The sequence below is a fragment of the Mytilus trossulus genome, chromosome 13 (genome assembly GCF_036588685.1).
Source record: "Mytilus trossulus isolate FHL-02 chromosome 13, PNRI_Mtr1.1.1.hap1, whole genome shotgun sequence".
In the NCBI taxonomy this organism is placed as follows: domain Eukaryota; kingdom Metazoa; phylum Mollusca; class Bivalvia; order Mytilida; family Mytilidae; genus Mytilus; species Mytilus trossulus.
The window spans coordinates 23759198-23785918 of NC_086385.1; the positions used below are offsets into that span (position 1 = coordinate 23759198).

Below are 26721 nucleotides of genomic sequence, written 5' to 3' on the forward strand. Positions count from 1 at the left end.
GCTATACAAATTGTACACAATGCATCAAAGTACGTTGACTTACACCGCTCCATAATGTTTCATGATTCGATCCAAACTACAAATGTACATTTCTTCATTGCATTGTATTGCCGTTTGCCAAAAAATATTTCACAATAAAATAAACACTTTATCATAGCATATCACCACCGGAAATCTGACTTTCGACGATCAACAATAGTTTGTATGAAAATTAATAGGTCAACGGTTGTATAATTAAGTTCTTTAAAGATTAAATGGGTATAATCCCGCATGCAGTTGGAGTTAATAGTGCATTTGGTAGGTGTGCAGATATTCAATGTATTCTCTAGATATTAACGTTAGTCAAACCTACATGGGGATCTTTCTATTTCTTGACTAGGACACCCCTTATTATATTTCGTTGGACACTTAGATTCGTGCATAAAGCAATCCACAAAAATTGGTACCCCACGAATAAAAGTACTTTCACAGTATATCCAAACAAGTACAAAAACGATATACACCCATACAAAAACATTACTGAATTGCACGCTCCTGATTTGGAATGTCACATAATAAGGCAGTTATATACATAATTATATTCAGTTTAATCAAAATATGACTCACATGATAGGCATCGGTTTTGATTCATCATTAAAGGGAGACAATCACAGTATCAACTTTTAACACATATCCGACAATATATGGCAGTAATAAAAAGGCGATTCACACAGATGCTGGAAATTTCCCAATGTTCGATATTTAAAACAGTCGAATATCCAAACTTTCAATTTTATACAGTATTCCAATCTCTAGATCATCGGGGATCTACAATATACACCCTATATTTCCAAATTAGATGACGGGACTAAAAGGAGCGGACACCACACATTTTGATTTATACATATCTGAGGTATTAAGAACATTGACATTGAAACGCCACTATCATTCACATGATTTTTTTTTATCAGATTCAGCACTATATGTATTTTGAAAACAGTATATTTTAAACATGTAAAAGAAGACATTTGCAAACTGTAATTAGTTTTTTTTAATTCATTTATATTTCGTGTATCTTTGATATTAAGAATTTTGATTGTGGTAGTTTGGCGATCAATTTCCTAGTCGTTACTTTTACATAACTAATGATTTGTTTGATGTTAGACGTCTTCAAAGTCACAGCACTACATTGTAATATGTGCCAAAAAGACAAGAACAGTATGTGTTGGAAATAGTAACAGAACGACTGTACTACTAGAATGAACTTCAAACTGAAGACTAATCTTAATACAGCACGATAGTAAAACACCGCTGGGAAGTCACAAGTAATGTTTCAGCAATAAAAAAAATTGACATAACTTGATATATATATTGTCTATGCCATTCCGTGCCAAAATGTTGCTAAAATGTAGAACAAACGGTTTACTTGCAGATAAACTGTTGGTGTCATTTACTGACCATTTCGGTGAATCAGATTATTATGTATACTTTTCCAGGTATCACAGGTTGTCTTAAGCTCCGTTAATTTATGCACTATTAACATACACCAGCTATATCAGTCAAATCAATTACACTATGCAAGTTAAAGTTCACAATATGCACATATCTACAAATACCGCTTCTTCAGTAAGACCCATGCGTATATAAAACAACAGGGTTTTTATATGACAAAGAGCGTGTTTCTTCCGCAGTCACCAGGCATGTCGATAAATACACACCACTTTGGATTGAATAGTTATTGATAATATGATCAAAGGCACCACCGATAACTTTTGTATAACGCAGCAGCTGAAAAAATAATTTGATAACAGTTTTTTTTTATTGACGTAACATCCCTTTATCTATAATATTATTTAGTACATGGATTAACAGGATACATAAATGATGTATTGATAAAAAAAAAAGATTCGTATACGAACATTGTTGTCAGAAAAATGTCAAGTCGATGTTTGCTTTATTGATGTTTTTTCTGAAGAAAAAAACAGTACACTGTATGTCATTAATATCTGTCTACACCTACCATCAGTGGTTAAAATACAAGCCAGCACTCTTCATATAGGTCTATCACCAGTATCTATCTTTATACACCTCCCATCGGTGTTTAACGAACAAGCAAGAACTCCAATACTCGGTATATCAACATCATATGTCTATACCTACATTCAGTGGTTAACATATGAAACAGTTCTCATATACTCAGTCGGAGGTTAAAATAGAAAATGTTCCTCCGAAACACTGTCGTCTGTCATTAAACTATTTTCAAACTTCCGTCGGAAGTTGTGCTATGATATAGTTCTCCTATACACAGTCAGTCAACAGAATATGTTCATATCTTTCCGCAGAGCTTAAAATACTATACATATATATATATATATTCCTTCTAAAAACAAAATATTGTCATACCTATTGTTGACGTCGGATGTTGAGATAAACAAAAACGTACTCAATACACAGTTTATTAATAGTATCCATCTATACATACTGTATGTGGGTTATAAACATGACAGTACTCCTAAAAACTGTATATCAACATTATCTTTCTTTACCTACCATCATTGGTTAACATACGAGACAGTATTCCTATGCATATAATGCAGTTTTTAAACATAATATCTTCATTCCTATTGTTGGTTGTTTCAACACACTATAATCCTCCTATACATTGTCTATCAAATGCATTTGTCTATATCTAATGTTGATGTTAAACAAACAATATTTATCATGGTACCAGGAATATAATTTAGTACGCCAGACGCGCGTTTCGTTTACATAAGACTCATCAAGACAGTACTCGTATAGACTGTACATTAACAGTATTATTAGTTACATAGTAATTTACTGACCGGGTACGGAATTTACCCTGGTCAGTAGGTTTGATACCTGGTGAGGCGAAGCCGAGTCAGGTATCAAACCTACTGACCAGGGTAAATTCCGTACCCGGTTAGTAAATGACTATGTAACGAATTTACCCCATCGATTCACATGTTTGAAACGACAAAAAACTAATGAGATCAAATGCCAAATGATGCACAAATTTGAGACAACTTGCCAAGTAATGCACATGTTTGAGACAACAAAGGACTAGAATTAGACAACAAACAACAAATGATGCACATGTTTGTGACAACAAATGCCAAGTGATGGACTTGTTTGAGACCACATTAAATGATGAACTTGTACGTATGAGACGACAAATGCATACTGATAGAAATCATACATGAATAAAAATAGACATGTTTAAGACGACAAACAACAAATGATGCGCATGTTTTTGACAACAAATGCCAAGTCAGGCAAGTGATGGATATGTTTGAGAAGACAAACACCAAATGTTGCGTATGTAGGAATCGACTGGCTTTTTCTTTGTTAAATACTACAAATATAAGTGTAAACAAAAATTTAATTCAACAATAAACAACACCATGGCATGATCAACTAATATCACAGTCTCAGTAAATTTTGACAAATTGTGTAATTGAATAAGATCATCAATGTCATTTTGAAACATTAAAATTGAAGTTAATTGTTCCAATTGTACATCCTGAAAATGCGGGCAAGATTGGTTTATTTTGAACATTTGAGATATTTGCAATTGTCTCAGTTTGCAATGAACTTGATTGAAAGTCAGCAAAGAGATCAGAAATATTTAAACCCTGCAACTCTGAAATGGCGACTGAACGACAAGCTGAAGGTCCATCCCCACATTCTTCAATCATCAGCACAATACTTGTACTTTCATTCACTGTTTCAGGTGGCGGCAAGGCAAGTAAAGTTGAATTTTCAGGTGCTGGTAATGCTAGAACAGCAGAATTTTGGATGGCTAGACTTTTTCCCATTGCATGGCCCATTGCAATTTTCTCTTCAGTGTCAGTTCTCTGATAAACAGTGAGAGACTGAACTGATTTATGTCCGGTCACTGCCATTATTTGAGATGGATTAAACATACTTTTTGTCAATATTGTTGCTCCAGTTACAATGGAATGATTAATGTAAATTTGTGAAAGTTTAGCCCCCTCACTCAACTTTGTCATGAATTTTGCCAATGTTTTTTCTCCTAATCGTGAGTTACAATACCAAATTGTATCGTCATCATTGAATGATTCCTTCGGCCTCTGCCATAAACTAGTGCATAAAGGATGAAGTTTGCTGATATATGTTTCATAAGATTTGACAGGACAATAGGGTGATCCAGGGAACTCGGGCATAACGCCTGAGGTTGATTCTCTGTCATTACCTCTATGATTTTTTGTGAGTTCATCTTCACACTTTGCCACATATTTAAGTCCAGTCTTTGGATCATTTAAAACTTTAAATGTAGATTTTGTCATTCCATGCATATTTTCATGTGATCTTCTACAAAAGTATAGCCTAATATCAAATTGCACTTTGTTCAGTAGAGCTTCTGGTGCGTCAGGGATCATTATAATAGATTCATATAATTTCATACGGTCTGTTTCATTGATGACTGGGTGGTGGTCAACACTGCCTTTACCTAACCTTTTTAACTCTGCAAGCGCTGCCTTAAAACACTCATTTGCATCACAAAACTCAGGGTCCTTTATTATATCAATCTTTCGGCTGTAAGGAACCCCATGTAGATGTCTGTTTAGAGCATGCCTGGTGTTTTCGAACGATGTAGCTTTGTAGTGTTCACCGTCTTGTTTACGTGCGTTCATGTAAAAGTGCCCCAACACTTCGTTTAGTTTTCCTGAGCTATATTCCTCAAACTGTTCGTCCTCGTCTGTTGCTTTTAAATATGCTTTAAGAAGTCTTGCTGCTTTTTGGTTACTTTTGATTGTTTCTTTAGAATTAATCAGCATTTTCTTTTTTTCAATCTCGTCTGCTGTCAGGGACGCAAACCGTTTCGTCGCCATTTTGAAATTTTCTGTTGAGAGCAAAGAACGATAACTCTATCGTTGACAGGGTATTGCTAAAACAGTGACCGGGTATAAAAAATACATGGTCTTTGTCAGGTTATTGCTAAAACATGAACCGGGTAAAAGTAATACATGGTATTCACGTGGTGCTAATTAAGGACAGGGATTGGTTGATTTCCTAAGAGGTGGGGTAAATGTCTATACCTACCATCGGTGGTTAACATACAAGACAGAACTCCTATACACTGTCTATCAAAAGTATCTGTCTATACCTACCATAGATGGTTAACAAACAAGACAGTATTTTTAAAGACTATCTATCAACAGTCCTACTGTCGGTTGTTAACACACAAAACAGTACTAATATAGACTGTTTATCAACAGTATCTGTCGATACCTTCCATCGATATGTTAGCATCGGAGACAGTATTCATATAGACCTCCTATTTACAATATGTGTATATAACTATCGTGTGTGGTTAACAAAAAAATACAGTACTCCTATACACTGTCTATGAACAGTATATGTCTATACAAATACATATTGTCGATCGTAAACATACGAGACATTAATCATATACATAGCATGTCTACAGCGCAGAATATGTCCATACCAACTGTTGTTGGTTAACATACAACATACACCTTCTATATACTACCTATATACAGTATTTGCCAATACCTACCGTCGGTAGTTAACATACAAAATACTGCATCTATACACTGTCTACCAACAGCATTTGTCTATACTGATCGTCAGTGTTCAACATACTAAACTGCACTCCTAGACACAGTCTATCAACATAATGTGTTCATACCTACCGCCGGTGGTTTTGCATAATTACCTTAGCTGTATTTGGCAAAACTTTTAAGAACTTGGTCCTCAATGCTCTTCAATTTCGTACTTTATTTGGCCTTTTTAACTTTTTTAGATTCGAGCGTCACTGATGTGTCTTTTGTAGACGAAACGCGCGTCTGTGTTATACTAAATTTAGTCCTGGTATCTAAGATGAGTTTATTTACATACATAATCTTCCTTTATTACAATGTCTATCGTTGATGTTAAAGATGAAAGACAAAGCTGTTATTCACAATCTATCAAAAGTATTTGTAAATAGAATTAAAACTAATCCCTACCGTCGGTCGTTAACATACACGACAGTTTTCCTATATATTGTCTATCAACAGTACCTTTCATTTCCTACCGTCGGTAGGTAACATACAAGACAGTACACTTATACACGGTCTGTAAACATTATCTGTTTAAACTTATGAACAGTATCTATATAGGTGTAATACCACCTCTGATTTTCCCCTCTTAGTCTCTGTTAAATTTTAACTTTTAAAAAAAATGTGCCCGAGTAAGTTTTTTCCTGTCGAGTACTATAGAAAAAAAATTCACATAACATTGCATATAAGAAAATACCCATCACTGGAAGTTAACTAAACACATTTCTCACCTTATTTTACCTGCTTTCAAGCTTAAATAACCATGTAACCTCAAGTTTATAAAACAAGATAATAGAAAACACAAATAAAGAATTGATGGTGCTTTGACAATGTTTGAATTACCAAAAGAATGCAACAGTAATATACCGCTGTTCGAAATTCATCAATTGATTGAATAAAAAAAAATCCGGGTTACAAACTTAAACTGAGGGAAACACATCAAGAAGTGAACTAAACTACGACACACACACACAACATTAACATTTAACACACACAGACACGAATTATAATATAACAATGGCATTTTCCCGACTTGGTACAGGACATTTTAAGAACAGACTGGTGGGTTGAACCTGGTTTTGGTGGCATGCCAAACCTCCCGCTTTTATGGTTATGTCAATGTAACATTAAAATTACAAAATTACATGGCAGGACTACAACTTACATAAAAGGGAGAACATATAGGACAGAGAAACACACGAATAATAGCTAACAAAAGGTACCAGGGTAAAAATGTGACACGCCAGACGTGCGTTTCGTCCACCTAAGACTAACCAGTGACGCTCAGATGAAAAAAGTTCGACAACCAAAGCAATTACAAAGTAGAAGAGCACTGAGGACCAAAAGTTCCAAAAAAATTGTGACCAATACGGCTAGGGTTTTCTGCCTGAGATAAGAACATCCTTATTATTTAGAATAATTCATACTTTTGCAAATAGTAAATTTCATAAAATGACTATATAATAAATATACATGATAAAAACTACAAAAAAAAACCGATACATTACATAAAACATCAGAAACTAGCACATACAAATACACAGCCGAGTTAGCTAAAGCCATCAACGCACAAAATGACGTCACATTTGAATTTCTAAAAAGTTTCCCACAAAAAAAATTAGAATATAACTCAAGATTAGATTTGTAAGCTTGATAATGCATTTATTCCGAAGTGCTGACTACTGGGCTGGTGATACCCTCGGGGACGAAACCAGCAGTGGCATCGACCCAGTGGTGTAAAATAGTTATCAAAGGTACCAGGATTATAATTTAATACGCCAGACGCGCGTTTCATCTACACAAGACTCATCAGTGACGCTCACATCAAAACAGTTGATAAACCAAACAAGTACAAAGTTGAAGAGCATTGAGGACCTAAAATTTCCAAAACGTTGTGCCAAATACGGCTAAGGTAATCTACTCCTGGTATAAGAAAATCCTTAGTTTTCTAAAAATTCAAAGTTCTGTAAACAGGAAATTATATATAAATATATCTTATAGATTTCATTGATTCGAACTAAAATCTAACAAATGAATTGGATGATTAATTATCTTAACCATAACCAACGAACACAACAGAAACAAGTCAGATTATGTTAATGAAACAGAAATGTGTACCACAATAAAATGTAGGATTAATTACCTACAACTGTCAAAATCAAGGAAATATTTTTTTCCGACCTATTTTCATACCTTGATTAGGACGTATAACACCTATGTATCTACCATCGACGGTTTACATCCGAGACTATATACAGTTCATTGTGCATTAATCTTAAAATTTGAAGGGCAATCGCATATACGAATTGAAATGGTCTAAACATATTTCTCTCTTACCAAAAGTTACATCTCTGCAAATTTGTTGGTTGGTTTAAGCAATCAGTAACTGCAAAAGCACTACTTTGTCAGTGTACTTTTACATGCGTTGTAGTGAGTGATTTGGTGGTCCGACACCTTAAAACAATACAGTTATCTCTATGTACATAGACTATAAACAAATGTGATATGGGTGCTAACAAGACAACACTTAATCAAAGTCGTCACAATTTCTAAACATGTCAGCTATTACAGATCAATGTACGGCCATGGAGCATGGACTCACTCAGAACAGTAAAATAAAGAGGGTCCAAATAATGATAAGTTTATGAAGAAAATGAAAAAAAAAACGTTAACCACTGAACTGAGTTATATACATATTCTGGTCGAAAGAATGCTTATACGACATTAATATGTATCCTGCTTTCTACAAATCTACCTGCTGAGTTGATATTTAGCGATTTAGACGGAATTTAGATTTATCACCTTTAATGTTGTTGAAAAGATAATATAAGACTTTTAAAAATGCAGACATGACTGAATATACTATAATATCATTTCACAAGAAAAACGCAAAGACGATGTTAATAATAAAGATAACAAAACACCATAAAAGAAAATATTTCCAAGTCTTTTTGGTATGTAAAGCACGTCCTCACAGAAAAGATAATGACGTTTTATGTATATGGTTTACCTTTTTTCATCTGAACTGTCTCCATCTTAACAAATTAATGGTAGAATATTACATGCTATAAGTTGTAGATGGATAAAATATACTATGAGGATGTTCGATGCACTTTGTTTACAAGTTTTTGCTGCCATTTATATTTCATATTGTGTTACGCTGATGTTGGGCGCCTTAAATAATTACTAAGTACCTGAATTAAAAGAAATATCTTACCTTAGTTAAAATCAACAACTGCAGCAGTAAAAAATCAATAACAAACTGTTAAGTGTCATAGTCAATTTTGTCTTTTGACCTACAAGGAAAAAAAAATCCGCAAGACAGAAGAAATGTGAAATCCTAAAAAAATAAATAAAGCTGAACAATTTATAAAGTTGAATGAAAAGCTATACTAACATCGAAGCTTTTCGAGCTGAGTTTCCATATCTAAATTAACTTGTATAATCTAAACTCACACACACTTAAAAAAAAGTGCAAATATAACATGTACAAATTATGTTCTTATTAATTTGATTCATGTTAGCCTATCACGTGTATAAGGGAAAATATGAAAAAGTGAGGTATCGAATTGTTTAGCAATTTACGATATTAGATTAAAAGGAAACGAAATGGACAAGTATCGATATTTAAAATATCATACCTTTACTTGTCAAACCGGCATATTTGTTGTTGTGAAGGACAATGTGGCTTTGGACAGACCCAACATCTAAATAAAATAAAATGCAATGTCAAGTTATGTTTCATTAAAAAAATCATGAATATACAGACTACGGATAATAACAAATTACCCCATACAAATCATTCCTTAGTGCGTTGTTCATCAAATCGAAATACAAAAAAAGTCTGTTATATACATTACAGAGCACCTTGGTCGGCCAAATTCACTAAGCTACAATACATATGTGTCCTTTCGAACAACCTTATGTTTGCTATGTAATATGGTTCAAGCTATGCTATTGGAAATCTACCGTTTCTATGAAACGTCACCGTACAGCGTCTGCTAATAGACCTGTTGGTGCCCTTCTGATGTTGTCTGTTATATGGTCGGGTTGTTGTCTCTTTGACACCCCCCTTTCCATTCTCAATTTTAATATAATAGTTTAGTTAAACCAGGTGTAAACCACATGTTTTTTTCGGACTATGCCCGTACCATGTAAGGTATAGAACAATTGTTTATCATGTGTGACATTGGTTGATTGAGGATAAAATTATATTTCATGTGAAAGTGCAGATGTTGATTGGTTGATTGGTTAATACGAGGAGACCATGCTACTACATCTCATTGCAAAGACACTTGTACTCATCACGGAGTCAGTTGATAAATTGAGCGCTTAACTGGGTTACTGTTTATGTGTTTACATGAACGTCATAGTTTATTACTGGGAAATTTAATGGACAGTTATAACAGAACATTCAGTATTATTAAGTAAATAGCACATGTCTGCCAGGGTAATAGAGCACATTGTTATCCAATGAAAAGAACTTACAAGTTGTTTCGTACAAAACAAGTCCCACCTTCGTTATCTTACATTTTTGTACTCTTTTCGTTTGGTCTTTTTCTGTTATGGTATATATATACCCTGCTGACTTATGATTAATCAGTTGTCACTTTGGTATCTTCTGTGATCATTTTTGGGTGTTTTTTAATTTATTTAGTATGACTTTCTAATTCTTTGTTACTATTACTATGTTAATAGATATACAGACAAAAAAATCAATAGTTGTGATTTCTTCTTCGTTGACAGCAATATATACGTACCTGTTCCATTGTAAGTCCTTGACAATGTAGTCGTGTGCCTGTTATGTTCGTCAATAAAAGAAAATCCCAAAATAGAAACTGTATCCGAAATAATAGAACGAAAATTGTAAAATCCAGTAAAATTTTTTATCTTTGTATAAACACGAGCATTCAATTTCTGCACATTCACCTTTTTTTGGTATGACATTTATTTTTGTAAATACGAATGAAATCTATTGCTTCATCATTTACTTCAATTTCTACGTTGTCCGTAAATGGACGTATTGCAATGTGTAGTTCAAAAGAAAATAATTTGGATTCCCCTTTAACTGTAACTTCCACACTGAAATTGCTAGTTGTCTCGATATCTGTAATATGAAAAAAAGTATTGCAAATTTAAAATACAGAAAGTTTAACTTCCGAATTCCATTTATTACAAATTAAATTTCGTTAAGTTTTAACTTCAGAATTTGACCTTAACGTTTTGATTTGGTACACCAACTTTCCTCATCATCAAATAAAACAAGGACATGTTGAAGGATTGCCATCGAGACATCTCAATTGTCTTGCCTCAGCAACAGACTGGCATGAAGCGTTTATGGAACTTAGTGCCAACCGTACTGACAAAAGAGTACTGATATGTTCAGAGCGTTCATGTGATATCTCTCATTGTGTCTGTGATCATAATATGTTCCCTCTACAAGGTTTAAATATCTAAATACTATATATATAGCTACTGTCGACTTATTTTATATCTATTCTAAATTGATATTAGAATTGGTATACTCAATATTAGTTAGTTGAGACAGATCGTTTCTAAATTTCCAGAAAATAAGTAAGGATATCTAGTCTTTACTAATACAATAACAATCAAAACCAATGAGTCAACAAACACTCATCAAACCAAAAGACATTTACATCAACAGTTATAAATAATAAATTAGAAACAACACGAACTCAACCAATAACCGGGAGTGAAATCAGGAAGGGTCAGTATTTCCTCCACCGTATACACCAACCGTCGTGTAATCTATTTGATCAGTTCGGTAATGATGGAAGGCTATTATGACTGAGGAAGAATACCAGATATGATTTTTGACACACTTTTGTCAAAATCGCAAATCAGCTCAAGATGGCGACCGTAAATATTCTTTAGTGATGACCTTAACTTGATTGAGGCATAGTTTGTTACCCCGATTTTGTTTTTTGTCCATGGATTTATGAGTTTGAACAGCGGTATACTACTGTTGCCTTTATATAGCCCTATCTTAGCAACTTTTGAGAAAGCAGTATTCCTCGTTCAACAAAATGTACGTACTTTTAGCTAGCTCTAAAGTAAAATAACAATTGAGACACATAAAATCCATATGCAGCTGGTGCCGCTAAGATGTTGCTACACAGAAATAGAAAGTTGACTATAGGAAAATTCAAACCATCGCATTTTTCAAAAATGTTGGTATTTTACCTACCATCAGTAGTCATTTCGAGATAAAAGGTCTAAATATGAAGCAGAATTATCTTAGTCGGTAGTTTCGTTAATTTCAAGTGTACTCAGCCATATTAAATGTAAGTGATCACTGAATCTATTATTATTTAGAAACAGTACATCATCAAGATACCGAAAGGTGAAATTAAAAGACTGGGCTAATTTCTTTTTTCCTTTATGTACAAGCCCTTGGATACATTCTGCTTTATAGAATACTAAGAAATTAACAGGTACAAAAAATTATTCACAATAGTTATCAAAAGTACCAGGATTATAATTTCATACGCCAGATGCGCATTTCGTCTACATAAGACTCATCAGTGACGCTCAGATCAAAATAGTGAAAAAGCCAAAACATATACAAAGTTGAAGAGCATTGAGGACCAAAAATTCCAAAAAGTTGTGCCAAATACGGCTAAGGTAATCTACTCCTGGGGTAAGAAAATCCTTAGTTTTTCGAAAAGTTCAAAGTTTTGGAAACAGAAAATTTATAAAAATGACCATATAATTGATATTCATGTCAACACCGAAGTGCTGACTACTGGGCTGGTGATACCCTCGGGGACGAAACGTCCACCAGCAGTGGCATCGACCCAGTGGTGTAAATAGTTATCAAAAGTACCAGGATTATAATTTCATACGCCAGATGCGCGTTTCGTCTACATAAGACTCATCAGTGACGCTCAGATCAAAATAGTGAAAAAGCCAAAACATATACAAAGTTGAAGAGCATTGAGGACCAAAAATTCCAAAAAGTTGTGCCAAATACGGCTAAGGTAATCTACTCCTGGGGTAAGAAAATCCTTAGTTTTTCGAAAAGTTCAAAGTTTTGGAAACAGAAAATTTATAAAAATGACCATATAATTGATATTCATGTCAACACCGAAGTGCTGACTACTGGGCTGGTGATACCCTCGGGGACGAAACGTCCACCAGCAGTGGCATCGACCCAGTGGTGTAAATAGTTATCAAAAGTACCAGGATTATAATTTCATACGCCAGACGCGCGTTTCGTCTACATAAGACTCATCAGTGACGCTCAGATCAAAATAGTGAAAAAGCCAAAACATATACAAAGTTGCAGAGTCTCTGTATATATGAAAGAAGTTATCAAAAGTTTTAAGTACTATATATTTATGCAACTTCTGATTCATTTATCTTCCAGTCTATACACAGATTACGATATTGAAATATAAAACTGTGTACAGCTACTCAGTACACTTGTAACTATATCAGTCCCGAGTGGTGATACAACATGAGATACGGATTAAGTTATGTAATATTCTGTATATGTAATAGATTCATCAGATTCTGTGATATACATGTTTTTAAATCGTCCAAAAATATTAACAAGAAAAGAACATAAGGATTTTCCTGTATTTTCCAACTGACTTTTTTTATAGACTTCCTTATTTGCCCAATACCTACATCGTAATTACCCCTACAACCTTACTACATGTTCAATATAGAGCTATGAATCTGGCAAATAACCTTAAGACCATGTATTTAAACAATAATACTAATAATAATAAAAATAATAATAATTTTTTATTTAAATACTTAGAGGGTAACTCAATTAGAACTAGTCTAATTTTCATTTAGGCCATCAAACAAAATACATGTATACAGTTAACATTCATACATTCCTACATTGAAATACAATACATCTTACAATATATATTACTAGTATATACACAATTCAATTATTCAATTATACAATTGTAAAAATGGCAATATTTGATAAAGTGTTGTTAGGCCACACCAATTTAATTTCTTGTTCTACAGATTTTTGGACTCCAAAATTTGGGGAGAGGGAGCGATTTGAAAATTTAAATAAAAAAATATTTATTTTGCAAATTCTTGAGGCGAAGCTTGAAAAGTAAAGGCGAGCGATTATAATCTTTTTTGTAAACATAAAATAGTAGGTTTCGACAATATTAAAATACTTATTTATCACTTGTACTTTTGTTATTTCTTTAATTTCTGAAGTATTTTTTCCCTGTTCACCAAGAAATAATTAAATCTGGTCTTTGTATGTGTGACTCCATCTAAGTCATATTCAGTTTGGGGGCAACCCCTTAATATTATAAATACCCCTTTTTTCATGTTTTATGAGTGATCAATATAAGTTATAATATATTTGTTTGAACAAAAGGGCTGATATTTTCCCAAAGAACTATACATCTATCTCTTATTAAATGGTCAAAACATGTCCAAGAATTTTGTAATAATCATGGACTTTAACCATGTTCATGATGTTAACACATTTTCTTTTTAACAGTTTAATATTATTCAAAATAAGTGGACCCCTCTTTTAGACAAAGTTGTTTAAAATATGATGTAACTCTCCTCTTTTTGAGTACAACATTCTAAGTTTTCAAAGGTTTTGAATAGAAGAACTATACACATCCTTTGGTATTTCTATTTTCTTTTATACATCAGTAAAATGACCCCTTGTCTGAGGGAGGGTTGTTCTTAACCTGATAATAACAGTTAAAAGTACGACCTTTTGCATGGGGCTTTGATACAGACCAAACAACAAGCTATACAGTGCCCCAAAATTATTAGCGTACACAATTCAAACAGGAAAACCAACGATCTAATTTATATATCAAAACGGGAAAATACCAGTGAACAACATCAATAAACGATAACTGCTGAACAACCAGCCCCTGAATCAATCAGGACATCATCATAAACATGCAGCGGCTATGGATAGTTATGTTTCGCCAGCATTCAATATAATTGCCGTTAAAGGCAAATCCTTCAGAAGTTCTTTGTACTTTATTCTAACAACGAACATATTTTGATAGGGAATATAAGTAAGGGGGAAAGAAACCAATGTTTTGTTCTTTACCGGTATATATTTCCCCTTTTATAAATTAATATCGGAGCACTTCTTCTTTGGATAAATAGGTTTCATGCTGAAACAAATATTCTCACATATATTTAAGAAGTGTGGTGGTGTGCTTTTAGGTTTAAAATCGTTATATACAGGTTAAAATTAGACTGTGATTTTAAAAACAAATGTTGATATATTTTTTATAATATTTACAAAAAAAAAACGGTGCGGGAAATGGACATGATTACACTTCCGGATGCGGGAAGCGGGAATATAAAAAAAATAAAAAAAATCTGTTTTGAGAAAAATAGGTGTGGGCGGGTCCGTCGAACTAGGAATCAAATTGGTGTGGCCTTAAAGAAAAACAAATTATTTGACTTGCATATAATTTTTCAAGAAAATAATTATAGCAATATTTCTTGAACAATTCCACATTACGACATTTTTTTTATTTCGAGTGAAAAATTATTCCATACTTGACAAAATTTGCTTTGGTCTTTGAACAAAAAGATCATTATAAGATACAGATCGTAATTTGTGGTGTTGCAAATCATCAATATTTAGCATTGCTAAGTAATCAGGTGTTAGTCCATTTACAATTTTATACATTATAATTGATTGTTGGTATTTTATTCTTTTGGTAAAAGATAGCTATTTTAATAGTTATCAAAGGTACCAGGATTATAATTTAGTACGCCAGACGCGCGTTTCGTCTACATAAGACTCATTAGTGACGCTCATATCAAAATATTTATAAAGCCAAACATTTACAAAGTTGGATCCAAAATTCCAAAAAGGTGTGCCAAATACGGATAAGGTAATCTATGCCCGGTTGAAAAAAGATGAAAACAAGAAATAAGATGGGATAAAAATATCGTATTCCAGTATAATTCTTGCTACTCTTTTTTGGAGTTTTATTGTTCTATCTGAATGTTTTTGTAATAAATTTCCCCAAACTGAACTACAATAGTTAATATATGCTAGAGTATACGCATTATAAAATAGTTGCCTTGTGTGTATTGGCAAATATACTATTATTTTATATAAAAGTGATATTTTAGATGAGATAATCTTACATGGTCGATCGACCTGATCTTCCCAGCTAAAATTTTCATCAATGTCAATTCCAAGTAATTTGAAAGAATGAACATAATTCTGATAGTTGTGTAAGTTTTTGTTTTAAACCCAACTTCGTACACTTATTTTTTTGTGCATTGATTTTCATAATGTTATTCACCAAGATTGTATAGCATTCAAATCATTCTGCAATTTGTTGTTTATTTTGTCAATGTTTTTATCATGAAAATGCAATGTTGAATCATCAGCATATAAATCCATGTTGGATTGTTCCATATGAAGTGGTAAATCATTTATATATATCAAAAATAACATAGGACCTAAAATAGAGCCTTGAGGCACTCCATGCTTTACAAACGATTTATCAGATTTAATGTAAGCGTATTATACTTCTTGTTGTCTTTCAGACAAATATGATTTTATCCAATCTATCATATGTTCTCCGATATGATAAACTTTTAACTTTTCTAAAAGTATGGCATGGTTGATAAGGTCAAAAGCCTTACTGAAATCTAAAAACACTGTACCAACTATCTCACCATTATCTAAATATTTTAACCATTCAACAATTAGTTTAGTTAACACTGATTGGCACGAATGACCTTGTCTGAAACCTGACCGGGCGATATGTTACAATCTCTCAAAACTTTTAGATATGGTATTTTAAAATAAAAATTGAATAATAATTTGAGGGAATATCTCTTGATCCTCCTTTATACATGTATAGCAGTTACTTTTGCAAGTTTTAATTTTTGCGGAAAACGATTTGAAGCTATACTTTTCTTTATTAAACAAGTTAATGATGACGATATTATTCCTGCACTTAGCTTTAAACATTTACGACTAATTCCATCTTAACACTGAAACCTTATTGTTTCTATTTTGCGAAAAAAAAAACGCTCATAAAGTTACAGCTTAATATTTTTTTTTTTAAAATATCGATTTGAATTGAAATTGTAGGTCATGTCTTGAGTGGGGTCTCCCTTTTTTTTATCGAAGCCCGGTAATGCAACAACTAGACGTCATTGGTCAAACGTTAACGTCATTTTATTTATGACTTCACGCCAGGTATGCGAAACGGATTTTGCTATGCAATACGGGTTATGCGATACAGGTTTAGCTATGCGATACGGGTTATGCGGTACAGGATACTGAGGAAAAGGAACCTTTATTAGATATACAAAATTGATGTATTTTGTACTCAATATATGTTTTTCTTTAACTGTTTTGATGTCTTTACAATTAATTCATTGGATGGTGTGTACTGATTGATAATTTAGTCCTAGATGGATGTTTTTTTTTATTAGTTCTTAGTCACTTTGAACTGGCTGTCAGAAAGAGTACTCTTAGATCATTACTTAGTGTCATTTTGTTGTTGGGATATACTGGACACATTTTAGTGAGATATCTTTATATATGTAGTTCACATTTTTCAACTTTTTTGTATAGTTCGTTCTTATGTTGTAGTGTTATACCGCTATCCCGGATAAGGGCCGGGATGGGATCTCGTTTAACCCCGCCACATTCTGTATGAATGTGACTGTCCAAAGTGAGAAGCCTGCTATTCATTAGTCGTCGTTTGTTGCTTGTTACATATTTGTTTTTGTTCATATGTTTGTATATTGAATAGGCCGTTAGTTTTCTCGTTTGAATTGTTTTACATGTGTCGTTTTCGCGCCTTTTAAAGCTGACTATGTGGTATATGATTTGTTCATACATGTAGTAGAAGGCCGTACAAATCCTAAATTGTTCATTTCTGTGCCATTGGGTCTCTTGTGGAGAGTTGTCCCATAAGCATCTACATCATATCTTCTTTTTTATATATTCAACGGATGTTGTGGAAAACACAGTTTTCCTTGGTTGGACTGTACTTCAGTCATCAGAATTCAACATAATAACTCCAAACCAGATATATAAGATATATAAGTTTTTTAAAAAAGGTTATCATTAATTTCGACGATGAAATTACTTAACTTTAGAATAGAAATATATATCTTTAACCAAGTAATTCAAACTTGTTATATCTATCCAATTTAACAAATATGAACTGAGTAAACATATTAATGTAAATCACCTAATTCAATTTAATTCAATATTTAATGGAAGAGGGACGAAAGATACCAAAGGGACAGTCAAACTCATAAATCTAAAACAAACTGACAACGCCATGGCTAAAAATGAAAAAGACAAACAGAAAAACAATAGTACACATGACACAACATAGAAAAGTAAAGAATAAACAACACGAACCCCACCAACAACTAGGGGTGATCTCAGGTGCTCCGTAAGGGTAAGCAGATCCTGCTCCACATGCGGCACCCGTCGTGTTGCTTATGTGATTACAAATCCGGTAAATAGTCTAATTCGGTAGCTCAAATTCATGAAAAGGAAAGAGTGATCCAAAATAAAGATCCATATAACAACATAGGCAATTTCTATGGATAACATAATATTCAGAGTTCATTGTTATACCATACACTTCTCCTGAACTGAATTTTAATGTGCGTATTGTTATTCTTTTACTTTTCTACATTGGCTAGAGGTATAGGGGGAGGGTTGAGATCTCATAAACATGTTTAACCCCGCCGCAATTTTGCGCCTGTTCCAAGTCAGGAGCCTCTGGCCTTTGTAAGTCTTGTATGATTTTAAAATTTAGTTTCTTGTGTATAATTCGGAGTTTAGCATGACGTCCATAATCACTGTACTATTATGCATATTTTAGGGGCCAGCTGAAGGACACCTACGGGTGCGGGAATTCTCGCTACATTGAAGACCCATTGGTTGCCTTCGGCTGTTGTTTGTTCTATGGTCGGGTGGTTGTCGCTTTGACATATTCACCATATCCTTTCTCAATTTAACATATAAAGAATGATAATTCTAAATTTCAATAATTGTCCTTTAAAACAAAATCAAATATAAAAGATGTATGTATATATGCACAAACTACTATTATAAAAGGATTAGTATCCGATGAAACAGTATCATGGTGGTATCTCAAATAACAAGCTTCTTCAAAATACATACAAATATATTTTACATGTGTAGGTCTTTTTTAGATATAGTATTAAAAATTGATAAAATCTTCGTTCAATTTATTTGAATTTATACCACTGATTTTATATTTAGATATAAATAACTTTGTTATATTGAGGACATTCAATCAAGAAATGTATCTCATCTTCAATTTTTCATATGGACAATTTCCAAAATATCTCATTAGAGTGTATTATTGGTTTTGCATACCTACACGTTTCTATTGCTAATGAGTGTGCACTTATATTTTATTTAAAGAGTTTTTATTTTCTGAGATATTCAAGAACTTTAAAGTTTTAATATTCTTGTAGTTTAAATTTAGTTATATACACTATATCTGCATTTAGACGTTTTTTGATTTATCCTAAAAAGTACTGTTCTTTTAATCAAACTAGTGAAAAGCATTCATACAATACCAACTGAAACCATACCCAAATGATGATACCAATTTGGTGATAAACAAATTAAAGCAAATTACAGATTTCATTCTTTACAATAAAACATCTCTGAAAGAAAAACGTATCTGAAGATTTTCAATTAGTGTACTCGTTCGTTCTTGACAAAAACGAATTACAATTAACTCACGGTTATATTGCTATTGAAGCTTTGAATGCAATATAAAAAAGAAGATGTGGTATGATTGCCAATTAGACAACTATCCACAAAAGACCAAAATGAAACAAACATTAACAACAATAGGTCATCGTGCGGCCTTCAACAATGAGCAATTTCATACCGCATAGTCAGCTATAAAAGGCCCCGATAAGACAATGTAAAACAATTCAAACGAGAAAACTAACGGCCTTATGTATGTAAAAAAAAATGAACGAAATACAAATATGTAACACATAAACAAACGACAAGCACTGAATTACAGGCTCCTGACCTGGGACAAGCACATACATAAATAATGTAGCGGGGTTAAACATGTAAGCGAGATCCAAACCCTCCCCTAACCGTGGACAGTGATATAACAGTACAACATAAGAACGAACTATAAAAATCAGTTGCAAAAGACTAAACTCATCAGATAGACAAAAAATACAAGTGGACGTGGCCGGGTACTTTTACATGCCGACACAAAAAGACACAATGAACAGATATGGGAGTACTCGCAGTTATCTGACAGCTAGTTCAAAGCCACTAACAACTATATAAAAAAATCATGCATATAAGATTAAACAATCATCCTCAATTCTTAACTCGGTCATCAACTGATCATAATGACCAAACTGGAGTTTCCTAACCGTTGCTAACCAAGGACCAACGCCGTCTAAATGTTCTTCGAATCCTTCTTCTTTGCTATCTCAATAACAATATCATGGCTTGGTCGTTAAGATTTTGTATCTGAGTTATTGATTGAAGAAGCATTACTACATGTACATGGTCTTATGTTTCCATGGTTCAATTGAAATTGATGATTCCAACAAAAACTGGAGAGCTTTTATACATTTATGTGACAATGACAATGAGCATGACAATAACGCGAAATAGTCGAAGTACGACCGTATACAGGTCGTAAGAAGAGCGTGATGGGGACGGCATAAGCGTGCTAAAATCGTACTATGGTCTTGAACAGCGTGGTGTAAACGTGGCATGTTCGTAGAGGGAGCGTAGTGGGTCGCGGTGAGAACGTGATGATTGTAGAGAGGTCGTGGTAACGTCGCTGTGAGATCGTAGCGTGGTCTCCCCGAATAGAATCACGTCCTCGCTACGCTCTCGCTACGATGGTACAGCGATCTTTGCGATCTTACCACGATCTTACTGCGCTCTTACTACGCTTCTACTACGACCTGATTTCGCCACAACCGCATCACGCTTGTTTTGAAAATGTTCAAAGTTGGCTACGCTCACCACGATCTCCAAGACCTCACCACGACCGTATTACAACCTCACTCCGATCTACATGATCACACTACAAATGATGAAGGATTGTTCAAGTTTTGTTGGTTTAAAAGGAAGCGAGTCTTCCATGGTCACAGTAGACCTTGAAGGTAAACCGTCTATGCCCTAAAGAGTATCTGAAATGGAATCGTATTTGAATAAAACACAAATGCCTACCTTGATCATGTTTATGCATAATATGATATCCGTGCTCTGACAAGGTTGCATAATGTCCTTAATCAACCCAAAGCTACTTTCAGATTTAACAAAATTGTGAAATCAAAGCTAAAAGTATCTAGGATATGGTAAGGTTTAAGAAAACTCCCCTGAAACTCCTTGAAATGTATTCTTTTCGACAGTTTCCCACCACCTCCAATCATGCAGACAAAGTTCGGTCTTCCTGTGTAATAAGCACACAGTACACACTATCGCACGCCAGCAAAGTGCGCGTGATGATAAAGGGGTTTTCAAAGAGACAATTACTCCCACATTATAACATTACTAAAACACGGACCTTTTGATTGGGGGTTAGGGTTATAAATTTCCGAACTTAAATTTCTAGCAATCGAATACTCATGCATAATGCTAAGGAACCGACTACCAAAGTTCCAAGAAAGGAAAAAAAGGAGGGTAGATGTTCTCGTGTATTATGTTTTTTTTATAACCTTTACGACCCTTACAGTACCAGTGAACTGTGTGGCCAAGCAAGTGAACAAAAACGAACAATCTTATTCTGAATTATCCCCGTATGCTTCAGAGTTATTTAACAGTTTTTTTTTAAATAATTTGACTCCCGTTGAAAATGAAAAACGAATTCGTGTGACAAAGAAAAACATATATCCTCACCCCCTAGACACACACACTATAAGTCTTGTCTGGTACTTTTGTTTAAAACCCTATGATAAACGAGTAGTTTTATACAATATGAAAAAGAACAGATATGGGTCAACTCATTAAATGTACTTATATTACAAAAAGAAATCGAGCGCTAACCACATAAACTTAAATAATGCAGGAGTACCCACTTACAGGCAGCTAACGTGAGGGTACCCAAATTGCACATTTTTTTCACCTACATTTATTTATGATCCAGACAAAAGTTCCCATTCAGTGTTTACTTTGTAGATGTATCATTATTCAATATATGATTCCACCAATTTAATATTTTTTAATCTATAATGAATCATAAAAAATGGGTTCGAATAGACCTAAAACGGTCCATGATTCTGAAATAAGGAGTGCCCAAATTACAACCATGCTTAAATTCGCAGCCTTAAGATTCGAAAAACGGATAATTTGTTTTATTTCTTCAAATAATTAGAACAAGTGGACCTTAATATTTGCTTACTATTCATTTCTTAAGAAATGGAGGCTTGTAACATATTTTATTTGCTTATTTTTAAAAGATGACCTGTTGGCCGGTGGACGTTTCTGTACATTTTACCTTTTTCAGTTTTATACTTCATCTGTTGATGTATACTGTGAACGTTTTATGCATATTTAAATATATTAACTTATGTTAAAAGAGGAGCATAATGTCAGATAAAAAAAAAATACAAATTGTTTTACATCTTAGAAAACATGTAAGATTTCCGCTGCTACATTTACTAAATAGGTGCAATTAGGGTACTCAGTGCAATTTGGGTGAAGTACTTATTAAATACCTGTAATCGCACATTACCAAAGAATAAAAAAGATTCAGTAATTTCTCATGATTTCTCGAACTAATCTGTTTCCATCTTCGCTTTTAAGATATGTCTAATTCTGGCATTGAAGATTCAGCCCAATCTACAACTCAGGAAATGAAAGCGTGTTATTCTTTCAAGAACAACCACCATCTGAATGTAGAACCGGGAATGAAAGCGTGTTGTCATTTCACCAGCCACCACCTGCATGCAGTACACCACACGCTCCCATGAAAAGAAAAAAAGGAGACTGTTTCACCAGTAATGCTCATGCAAAAGCAGTACGACGTTTTGACTGTGCAAGAAGAGAAATTTGTGGTTGAAAAATTAAAATTAAACTGGAAAATATTGAATTAGAGTTGGAAATTAGAAGACTTCAGCAGTGGGCAAATCAGGAAGAGGACGCATATATCACCTTGCAAGCTTTAAATGATAATTAGTCAATGAACGCAATCGTTTTGTTTGATTTATTTTTATATGTACAGAAGATCTTTTTATATACTAGTATTTCATCAACTTTTTAATTGTTAATTTTAGTCATCATTATTTACAATCTCGTTGTCATACTCGTCCATTGGTTCTTTCATCTCAATGGTTAAGTTATGCAAGACTGCACATGCCATTATAATATTACAAACTTTTACTGGGTGCAGTCTGATTCCCTGATGTAGACAATTGAACCTCTTCTTCCACCAACCAAATGTCCGTTCAATGCAGCATCATGTCTTCATATGAGCTTTATTGAATTTCTCATGGCATAGCTCTGTTGGCCTCAGATATGGTGTCATAAGAAAACTCCTACACGCATATCCACTGTCACCTAGGATCAACCCATCTTGCACTGACAGGTGGGATTCCTCTAAATGAGTGCACACTTGCGAACATCTCATAATGTGACTGTCGTGTACGCTTCGTTGCCACCTAGCTACAACGTTTGAAAATTTACCTGAAAAACAAAATTTGATTTACACGTAGTTCAAGCATAAAAAGTAAATCCCATTAAATGTATACGATTCCGCAGCTTCCAAACGGGTAACGTTAATTACATAATAGTTATTGAAAAACACAGTCTTAGGGGCAATTCATATATCACGATAATGACCAGTTTTTCAATAACTATTATGTTTATTTTATTGAGGAACCATGTTTTCAAAAATTCTCATAAATTTAAATTGTTCAAAACAAACTCGAGTTATTGTACGATTCCTATAGGAAAAAGTGAATTCCAGTCATAGTAATAACTATAAGTGACTACCATTCATGTAAGTACAATTTTTCAGTTGATGAAAACAAAATAAAGTTTTCCATCATTTTATAATTAACGAAACCATGTAAACAATTCACCAACTTCAATATGAAATTGAAATCAGAAAAAATGTGGGACATCTCTTCAAATAGAGAAACCGAGCCCCACCGGTCTTTAACGGTCCGTTTTTTTTTTCTGTTAAAGATGGATAGAAATTATCAATGAAGAATTAAGAATGTCAAGTAGCCCCTTGTTATTCAATAGGAGAAGCTAATTCTGAACCGATATGAAATAAGAGTGTGTATGGTATGTATGTATGTAGAGGCGTTTATTGTATAAGATAAAAAAAAAACAAAAAAAAACATTTTACATCGCAGGAAACAGACATATTACTATTAGTATATATTTTCCGACCCAACACAATATGCTCAAAATGCAAATGCTAGAGGGAAGATGCAAATGCTGTTTGTTGAAGCGGGTCGTCTCGTTTAATTCATGATATCATAAAGATTCTTTATTAGCATTATGTTGTATAAAATGTGAATGATGAGAATACTAAAATGTCAAAAGAGGGGAGTCCATGGACAAAAAACGATTATCGAAAACACAAACAAAAACTACAAACAAAAGGAGCATCAACATTAATATGGAAAAAAGACATATTGAAAAATTTAAAAAAAAATATGAGCCGGTCGTTTTTAGTAGAAAAAAAGGGAGAGTTTTTTTCTGACAAGATTTTCCCCTCAAAATTCCGGATTATTTATTTACGTAATGACGCTCCAAGTTGCTGTCAGTGGACTGCATCCTTACTGCTTCAAGTCGTGTTGATATATTCAATAGACTAACTATAAGCACTGTGCATTTTGGGTGGCTGAAGTTATTTAAGAAATTGTAAACGTTTGTGTACCTTCATGATCACACATTGCTTGTGTGTTAATGCTATGGTAGCCCTTTCTGTTGACAAAAGATGGTTCGTCGTGACTAGGAGCAGAAATCCTCACATGAGTTCAATCAATGCAACCTACAACTCCTGGAAAGCCTCCATTGTCAAAGAACCCTTGTTTAATATCCCTTTCCTTTGGACTAACGGCCACTTGATAAACTGGTCAGCCTTGGCATGAAGAGCATCCGAAACCTTCTGCACGCACCTGCTAACAGTTGATTTATCTATGTCTTGGGTATCACCTACAACTTGCAGGAAACCTCAACAAGCAAAAAACCTCAAAGCAACAAGCATCTGTTGAAACGAAAAAAAAATAAGATTATGCAATTTACATCCCAAACAAAGCATTGGCAATGATGAGGAGTGTTAGTGGGGGAATTTATGAGACATTCTCAAACTATAACACCTTAGTTTGTAGACACATTTAATTCTTTTTTAATGAAAGGACTATATATATATATGAATACTTCTGTTGTAGGGTTGTCACTGACGCAGACGTACTTATGGATATAATTATTTTCTGCGACTGTATCTTACATTAATTTGTAGGATCCTTTACTATAGATAATTTAGCTGATCTGTAACAATAACATCTTCATGCCTTATATATCATGTACTGTAGTACGCCGCTAGATTAAAACTGACGTGGAAAGGTAACATATGGCCACCGAAAGCTCTTTTTTGAGAGCCCAGGTGGTCGTGTGGTCTAGCGGGACGGCTGCAGTGCAGTCGATTTGGTGTCACGATATCACAGTAGCATGGGTTCGAATCCCGGCGAGAGAAGAACCAAAAATTTGCGAAAGCAAATTTACAGATCTAACATTGTTGGGTTGATGTTTAGACGAGTTGTATATATATATATATGTATATGTAGGACTCTGAAATGCGATGGGGACGCTATAGTACGATGGTCACGCTAAAGTGCGATGGTCCACGCTAAAGTCCGATGTTTCCATACGCTAAAGTGCGATGGTCCGCGAAAGTATAGACGTACGAAAAGTAGTTGGATTATGAAGTTAACAGTCGTTTATAAAAACCAAAAATGAAAATGCCCGAAGATGAATTAAATGATGGAAGCGACAGATGCATATTATTGTTTACGTTTACGTTAAAATATTGTTGATTTTATTGAAGAGTATAAATGTCGGCAAAATAAAGGTACACGTTTTCAAGCGTAAATCATAAATTGTTCATTTGTTAAACATCAGTGTGTACATTATTGTAGTTAAATATAACATGTATTAATACTCGCCATAAAAAAAATAGCGGAAAGCTCGAACAACAACCCCTTTCTCTCGCATTTAAATTAAAGCTTGTACAAATGAATTTTATTTTTTCCGACAATAACCGAATTTTATATTTGCAACTGGCAACTTTAAGGGGATTTGTTTACATTAATAGGCTGTGTGAACGGCAAGCTACATCCTATACGCCCCTCGTCCTCAACATGCAAGAAATATTTGCCACTGAACGACATCCAACAATCAATCCAATACGCCGAATTGTTAAAAATTTCATTTGCACAAAGACTTGTGTTTAACATTTGTGCCCTTGAACCTGTCTCTTTTGTTCCAATGACTTTCATAGTGTATTAATTTGCGTTTTTTGATTGAGTTAAGCCTTCCAATTAATAATTAATCGTGTGTTTTTCTATGTTGTGATGATAAGCTATTGTTTCAGAAAAAAGGGAGAAGGTTTGGATACCATTAAAACGTTTAATATTAATAGTCAGGAATATGATGTACAGTAGTTGTTTATGTAATTTATACGTGTTTCTTGTTTCTCGTTTTTTATATAAATTAGGCGTTGGTTTTCCCGTTTGAATGGTTTTACACTAGTAATTTTGGGGCCAATTATATCTTTTTGTTCGGTGTGAGCAAAGGCTCCGTGTTGAAGGCCGTACATTGACCTATAATGGTTTACTTTTATAAATTGTTATTTGGACGGAGAGTTGTCTCGTTGGCACTCACACGACATCTTCCTATATCTATGTGCCATCGCACTTTAGCAAACAAACAACCATCGTACTTTAGCGTGAGACACCACCGTACTTTAGCGTGACCATCGCACTTTAGAGTACCATCGCACTTTAGAGTATCATCGCACTTTACAATCCTACACATATACCCATCAGTTATTGTATTTGGATTTGAACCCCCCCCTCCCCCGCCCCCCCAACACATTTTACAAAAAAAGGAAAT

At 33.9% G+C, this 26721-nt stretch overlaps 1 pseudogene; it reads right to left on the reverse strand.

Moving 5' to 3' along the window:
- Window positions 1-22864: 22864 nt before the first annotated feature.
- On the reverse strand, window positions 22865-24814 carry LOC134694176 (putative nuclease HARBI1; annotated as a pseudogene).
- Window positions 24815-26721: the final 1907 nt, after the last annotated feature.